At 28.1% G+C, this 9016-nt stretch overlaps 1 long non-coding RNA gene across 1 annotated transcript; it reads left to right on the top strand.

Annotated features, from left to right (window-relative positions):
* The first annotated feature begins 518 nt into the window (after window positions 1–518).
* LOC132953657 (uncharacterized) lies at window positions 519–1605 on the top strand. Its single transcript, XR_009665671.1, has 3 exons — window positions 519–599; window positions 703–783; window positions 871–1605. It is a non-coding gene; the product is annotated as an uncharacterized LOC132953657 (long non-coding RNA).
* Window positions 1606–9016: the final 7411 nt, after the last annotated feature.

Below are 9016 nucleotides of genomic sequence, written 5' to 3'. Positions count from 1 at the left end.
TGAATTTTAACAAATTACAAGGATATATTGTATAGTATAGGAGCATAATGTTAAGTTCTCAGTCTTACTTACATTTTTCATATACAATACCAGGAAAGACAAAAATATATTGTCTATTCTTAAAATGTAACTCTAAACCAAATCATTTAAATCTACTACAGATATATCACTTTCAAAAAATTCTGTATTTTCTTCATCAGAAGCGTCAATGTATTGTACTTTTACCTAATGGATTTTACCCATTCATAAATCATGAATCCCATTTTTTTTAAATGTCTTTTTAATTGCAATTATTTTCTTAGTTTTCAATATTGAAATTTCAATTATTCACCTAATGATAACATAACTAAAAATAAATGTTTTGCCCACAAAAACAAACAAATTATAAAATAATCTTCTAGTTAAATCTAGCAAAATGTATAATTTAATATTAATACTGCCAAATATACCTAATGTTTAAAACAATTAATTGAAGTTTACTATTTATGTTAACACGAATATGCTATCGTTTTTTCCAGGACCAGCAATGAAAGAAAAAATTGCTTCAGGTGCCCCTATTTTTGAGACTATTGTGGCAGGCAGTAGCAGCACCCACATTGGTATGTTAAAGTAAACTTGCCTACGACAAAATACACAACATAAAAATATATGCATGTATCTAATTTGATAACATAAATGTTTATTAACATGTATTTATTTCAGGTACAAGTGGCAGTCAACAAAGTGTGGTGACTCCTCATTACCTAAAATCCAAAATTAGTACACCTCTCAGTACTCCTTACAGTGAGTAAACATAACACATAATTTCCATAAAGTCTGTTATCATTCTTAAAAGAAATTAATACAATTTTACACATTATATGTTTTCAGGAAAAAAGAAGAGTCGTACTGCCGAGGCAACACATTTATTGCAGTAAAAATAATTTAATAGACAAATGATCCTTTTCATATTTATCACAATTTCTTAAAATTTTTGGACATATATGAACCAATATAAAGAAATGTTTAGCCACTCCATATTTAATATTTTCAAACATAACAGATGGCAATAGTATTTACAAGTTATGCCTACCTGGGGACTGCATTTTTATGTGGGTGCAGTCCATAGCTCCTACTACTCTAGGAAATCTACTGAGGCTATAAAATCCATTGACTACCCTCTTTTCATCAATATCATTTGTTGGTATGAAATTAAATTTGGCTTTTGCCTAGCTATGGCCCTGCAAACTTGGTGAACCTATCGACAGGCTGAGGATTCACTGACTCCAGCAAAGTCAGCAACACACAACAAAAATGAACCTGTAGCGAGATACCTCGGCATCATATACAATTTACTAGGTGGTAATATCGCTCTGTTTCTGAAAAAATAAATTAATATAAGGTATGCGATGAAAACAAAATGTTTTTTCTGGAATTAAAGTCTACTTACCTTGTAGAAGGAGGATATATTTCATGTTCTATTGATCTTAAAATTGTATTAAACGTTGCTTTTGAAAGGCAAAATAGATTAATAAAATCATGGTCATCGTACAATTCAAGGTAGTTGACCCTCGTAAAAAATTTTGGGTCACCGTTGCATTGCAATAACTTTGTCATCAAATAATATCCGACGGTACATAATTAATTCGTATTCAATCGTTTGATAATTAAAGTAATCTAAACTTCACTGGACACTGATACCATTGAAATAATGTAAGAACTGTGTTATTATAAATGCCTAACCCTTAAGATAAAAAAAGTATAATTATCATATTATATAATGATTGTAATACTATATAATATGTTTATAATTAATTTTACATGTTACATAAAACTTTAAAATAAACTAAACTTCACTGATACCTTCCATTAATTAAAGTACGTAAGTTTACATGTTATAATAATTCTATTGCAATTTTATTTTTTTTATACAATATTTTAATAAACTACCAAATTATATTTATTCAGTTCAAATGTTATATATGCAAAACATCGTGCAAAACAAATACGCTTGTCGGAAAATATGGAAATTGGTTATTATCATAGTTTAATGATTGTAGTTCTTTAAATCCTGAGTATAACATTTCCAAAATATATTAACTCATTGTGAGCTGTTTACGGACATTTTTTTTTATAATTGTCAATAAAATTGTATTTATTGTGCAAAAATGTAGGTATTAATTTAATACAAGGTTCCTGATATTATATTGTTACAATAACAGTTGAAAAATTTCAAAAATACATAGTCACAATTTTTATTTACAAGCATTTAAAGATCGATTTTTGACAAAATGTATCAAATTTAAAATTTAATAATTATTTTGTGGTTAAAAATGTATAAAGTGTTCAACTTTTATAGCTAAGGATTGAAAATTTAAAACAAGGTTCCATGTAAATATGTTATAAATATTATACTTATAATATATAAATTACTTTATTCACAATAATATCATTAAATATACTTAGTAATATCATAGGCTTAGTGATTACTGACCGTCTTCGATCAGAATCGTTTTTCTTATACAATGATAAACATATAATTAAATTAAATTTTATCATTGAATTCAAATTTAACACCATTCATTTTTCAATGAGGACCCCTTTTTTGCTTTTAATTAATTAGTGGCTTATTTTTTTTTAGACCTCGGTGTGTGATATTATTACTAAGGATCAGGGTAACCTTTTGTGAGCAAAGTACTCAACGTTAGGTCTCTAGTCTTATAATCTCAACAAGACCATCGTAGAGCGAATTCCAATATTTTAGCACCTATGTTGAATATAATCAATAGGTTAATATTTTAAACATGTTAAGCTTATTTATTTTAAATTTCAGTGTCATTTTATTAAAGACCATCATGTCTTATCTGATGAAGTTGGTGGATTAGTTCAACTTGTAATTGAAGAAAATTATAAAGAATTGTTATACAACAACAATCGTAAACCTGAGAAGAAGCTTATATATAAGATAACAGACAGCCAAGCAAAAAAAGCCAAGCCTCAAAAAAATTTGTCGAACAATTTTTTGCGACTTTCAACTGATTTTGAAATTAAAAAACATTGATCAAAGAAGAAAAAACGGACTACACTAATCACAAGACTATAAATGGGTCAGCATCATACTATAATAATTCATGTTCATTTATTTGTTAAAATGACAAAGTTATTTTGAATCATAATGAAAAAAATCATCTCTTCCATAATATTTCACTTAAGTCTCCACCGAAAACAAAATGTATTGGATGCGATACTATATTTTCTTTATTTAATGCTTTTCGAATAAGTATTCGAAATAATAAATAATAAATAATTAATTTTCAACCACCTATTATACCAAAAATCTCAATGAAATTTTAAACTGCAAAAAACATGTTTTAAATTCTTTTCAACACTTATAACATTGTATGGGTAATGAAATAAAAGTATTATCACTGTTCTTATATAAAAGATTGTTACCAGAAGAAGAAATAATATAATTATAAAAGAACAGTGGTATCATCTCAAGGCCATGCAAAGAAATCTTGGTAATTAAGATGACATGCAAATGACTTTGAAATGCTACTCGACGGTAGATACCTCTAACCACTGACCGAGTTTTGGAAGTACGGTAGATTACTATACTGCTCCAAAAACCTCAAGCGAATTTCACGTACATTTATATATATATATACACACACACATAAATAAATACACAATTAAAGCCTACTAACTGACAGTCATATTCAACGGAAATCAGTAGTTCAAAATCTATATTTTATTGAAAAAAATATGTATTTCAGACAACCTTTTTTAAAGCCGTTACGGTTGCCGAACGCACAAGATAAACTGTCCGGGTTATACCTGCTTAACACATATTGCACATAATAATAAAATAGGTACTTATTATTAACGCCCGATTAATGCAACCAAAACTATTGTTGAGGTCATACAAACCGGTTGCGATTAAACGGGTTTGACGAATATTTTAAATGCATTTTGAATGCGTAGGTATTAAGATAATATTAACATAGGTATCTAATAAATTGGAAAATAATACGTGTGTAAATAATTAAAATTAAAATTCACAAACGCCAAAGTAGGTACGATAAATAAATACATTTTATTTATACACGTGTTATTTTCTTGTATAATATAGGGGACAAGTATGAATTTATAATTGACGATAATATTAAATCACTATGCATGTTTAGTATTAATAATATGATCATAATACTTACGGTGGTGAGACGGCATCGCTGCAAGTGTGAAAACGACGATGAATCATATCGATTGACCTGGCGATGACCAAAATCATAAGTGAAAATGAGCCGCGGTGGTTCTGGTGGACACAACATCCCTCCGGTGAACTAGTGACTAAAATGTGCGTGTGGCGTGTGTGTGTCTGTGTGTGTGTAAGTATCATATTGAATAAATTGTTTAAAAGGTCTAAAAGGTATTTTATTAAAATATCCATGTAGGTACCACTCTAAAACATATTATAATATTTCTTATAATAATAATAAACGTTTTTCTGTTTGTTTGACAATAAAAAAACTACCCATTGAAATATAATCACGGCAATAATTATTTTTTTTTACATATCATTATTATTTCAGAATATTATTGTTATATAATAGTATCTATAATATAGTATTATGTTTGGTTAGACTATTTTATTTTGATTTCGACATGGAAATATAGGCGTTGATAAACTATTATAAATCAATTAATAATAATCCATCAATGACCATCGTTATTTGTATCACCATTCGCCAACCGATTACCTACCGCGGATAATGCAAAAGTTATCAGTATATTTGTTTGATTTGTTCAAACAGTAAAATATGATCATACTAATATTACAAGGTTCACTCGAAATCTTAAAACGATAGTTACTATTCTATTACTTATCAGTATAATATGTTTAGTCGGCAAATTATAATAATACCATAATAAGTAGGTACGTCTGGCAACGATTTGCTGCGCATGTACTTGATTCCACATACATTGGTAGTATCGTATATACATTGCGGATTTCGTATTTATTTTATTAACACATGATGTTGTGTTTAGTATAGTGAAAATAATTTTCCATTTTAATTAACCTTGGAATACAGTCTATCCACATCACTGAACAAGTGGGGCGAGGAGACTTTACAGCGCCATTCGATAACAGTCGTCTTTGTGAAATAAAAACGTGTAGCCAAAAGATATTTTCGTGTCCATTATACAGAGTGGACTTTTGAGCATGCTCATCCATAATTACTTATTATATAATAAACTTAGGTACTATTAATATAATCATATTTATTTTTTGGAATTTTAATTTTTAAAAAAAAACTAAGGTAATTACTAATAAAAATTTGATAAAAAAAAACTATATTTTCAATAATAATAACAAAAATAAAGATACTAAATGAGCATTATTATAAAATCACCGCACATTAACAGTTAATGGTTTTATCAAATTAAAGGCAAGTGGACTTCTGTAAGAGTAGGTATTGTGAAGTAAATAAAACACCTATCGATGCACAAATTGTTAATATACTTACTATTAATAAAGTTAGAATATAAGACAATTAGACAGCTTATGATATTACTAAGTAGATTGATGATATTGTTGTAATTAAAGTAATTTATGTAAAACAATATTTATGTAAAACCTTGTTTAAGATTTTCAATACTTAACTATAGAAGTCGAACATTTTATAAATTTTAAACTACAAAAAAATTATTACATTTTAAATTTGATAAATTTTGTCAAAACTTTAAATGCTCATAAAAAAAATGCATATGCATTTTTAATATTTTTCATTTTTGTTGTAACAATATATAAGGAACTTTGTATTAAATTCTCACGCTTTTTGGACAACAAATAAAATTTAATTATTCTTTATAGAAAAAAATAAAAAAATAAAAATTTTAAATTTTCTGTTAACAGCTCAAAACAATGAGAAATTAAACATTTTTTCATGTATCATAAGTTATTTGTTTTTGAATAACAACAAAATAACAAAATCGATACATGAGAAATCAAGTAAATATCTAATGTTATACAAATTTTAAAATCAAACGCTCATAAAAATGTAATTTGTCTTTCCGGTAGAAATTTTTTTATTTAAAGATAGATAAACTTATAAGAAATCTTGTATTAAATTTTCAAATATTAGATTTAAATAGAATATTTTTTATGAATTTCTAACTCAAAATAATTTGCACGTTTTCGTGATTTTTACGTGTTTTGTCGACATTTGAACTTTATTATGCTTATAAAAAAAAATTGTATTTATGGATTTTTATATTTTTCAAATGTCATTGTAACAACATATCAGGAGCCTTGTATTCAATGTTTCAGGTTTTTTTCCCAACAAATACAATTTTCTTGTCATTCATAGAAAAAAAAATAATACAATTGTAAACTGTAAATCTCTGTATACAGTTCATAACAGATCGAAATATTTTGAAAAATGTATAAAGTATATAAAGTATAGAAAATGCTAATATAAACAACCAGTGATAATTTTTTTCAGAATCATTTTTTTTAGAGTTACACCAAAATACGAAATCCATTTGCTCGAATTTTTTCTTATTAGATTCTGAGTGGAACGATTGATTTTACAATGATGTGTGTTTTTTTATTTTTATTTTTATTTTTGTGCCTGTGTACACGATTAGTTGTCGAAATAATGCTTCGATTTTCAACTTCAGTATCTTGTTTGATGGGAAAGTGAAACTAGTTGCTACTTTTGGGAGGTAAATGTGATGCGTATATCCATCATCTGCTTTATATATTATTATGATTTATATTTTTAAATACTGTCCAAATAGGACAGTAAATTTGGTTAGATATTTTTCTATATAATATTATTGTGAGACTAATAGACTATAGACTATATTATATTATATATACTATACAAATTCTATACTATATGCATTATGCATATACACTACTGCATATACTATACTAGTCTATAGAAATATTATGTGTGTGCAGTTAAAATCTTATAGTATAGAGTGTAGACACACTATTTACATTATTCTGTGAAAATCATCGAGAATGCTCTTTATTATTTAATTTTAAATATGATTTATTACTGTTCTGCTAGTACAAATTGTTGATTATGGTCATTGAAATTTTCGAGACTTTAAGTAAAAAAACGTTCGTTACCTATGCAGTGCTAAATCGAAATCACGGGTAATTCAGTACCCCTCAAGGTGGAACTGATAACTTTATGGGCATATATAATATAACAATATACTATTACGCAATATTACCGCAGTATTATAATATACACGGCTTCATTTTGGTGTACAAAAGAAATTTTTTTGTATATAGGTATTATTATAATTTACACAATATTATTATGTGTAATATAATTAAACTGAACACGACTATATTCAACAAATGTGCCATTATTCTGCACTCTGCAGCGAAAAGTTTATACAAACCTTAGAATATATGTACTATACGAAATAATATAATACCATATACTATATTATTGTGTTCGGCATATGGCAGCTGTGAGTGTATTTATACCTACAAGTATAGTGGTAGTATCCGACGTAAGTTTTAGTGCAGGATTGAGAACTCTCGCCAAATGTTCACTCTCTCATTTCGCCTGGAAGTTTCGTAGATACCTAAGATACCTTTATAATATTGTGAGAACCTATATTAAAGGACTGTGTGTCACTGCATAGGTAAAGAACGTTTTTTTACTTAAAGTCTCGGAAATTTCAATGACCATAATAGACAATTTGTACTAGCAGAACAGTAATAAATCATATTTAAAATTAAATAATAAAGAGCATTCTCGATGATTTTCACAGAATAATGTAAATAGTGTGTCTACACTCTACAATCTAAGATTTTAACTGCACACACATAATATTTCTATAGTCTTACTGTATAGTATATATAATATAATATAGTCTATAGTCTATAAGTCTCACAATAATATTATCTACATAGGCCTATATTTTACATTTGTGTATATGAATAATATTTCAGCATAACAGTGAGTGGTGCACTTGGATATCGTGTCTTGAGTAATCATTTTCTTTTTTTCAAAGCAATATTACCTATATATTTCTATTTTCTAAGGACACTTTTACACCTATTGCACATCGAAATCCTATAATTTATTACTAACATACCATACGAATGTTATTGTAACTCATTTGTATGGGTAGGTTTCGTCCCGTTATAATACACAGTTTGCTCCTCCGGAATGCCAAACTGCACCCCGCGACCACCACACCATAGAGATAAACACAAATAGTCGAAGTCCCAAACGCTTTCGTCCGATTCTATAATATAACGACCGCGTTTTTAGCGTTAGAATAATGCTCTCCCCAAACAGTATAATATTATCGTGAAAAATATTCGAAACTATTGTTAAACAGCGATCTCATTTTGTACGTACGTGACAATACGGCGCCGGAGGGCAGTTTTTTTCGTTATTTATGGATATAAGACACACATACCGTCCCCACAGTACGCTCCTCCGGAATTTAACCCCCCCCCCCCTTCATCACCACAACCGGCACAACAGGCACCACCACACCATTGTGATAAATACATGGGGTCGAAGTCCCACACGTTTTTGTCCGTTTTCTGTGAAGACGGCTTTGAGTATAATTGATTATTCTTCGAACTATATAGACCGGACTTCGCGCGCATATGCCATATATGTTATAATAATAATTGTATATAATAATGTGTACCTAAATAATATATTTAGTGAACGATACGGGAACGTCACTCGGTTTTTTCAAATAGAACGTGAATGTGAACGACGTTTATATATTTAATGAATTTGAACGATTTTTAAGACGTTCATATTATTTATTAAATTTAATAAATATAGATTGATAATATTACATATTATGGTTGTTGACGCCTAATTCTTATTATATACATTATTATTAGACTTACATGTATTTACGAATAAGTAATTACGGGACGAATACTAAAATTTAAGCAATCCACTGACAGCTGGAACCGTGTATATCATTCAGCACTCCAGGCCTCCACAAAAGTGTATAATAATATATTACGAAT

Source organism: Metopolophium dirhodum, chromosome 1, assembly GCF_019925205.1.
Source record: "Metopolophium dirhodum isolate CAU chromosome 1, ASM1992520v1, whole genome shotgun sequence".
Taxonomy (NCBI): domain Eukaryota; kingdom Metazoa; phylum Arthropoda; class Insecta; order Hemiptera; family Aphididae; genus Metopolophium; species Metopolophium dirhodum.
This window is presented reverse-complemented; position numbering and strand designations above follow the sequence as displayed.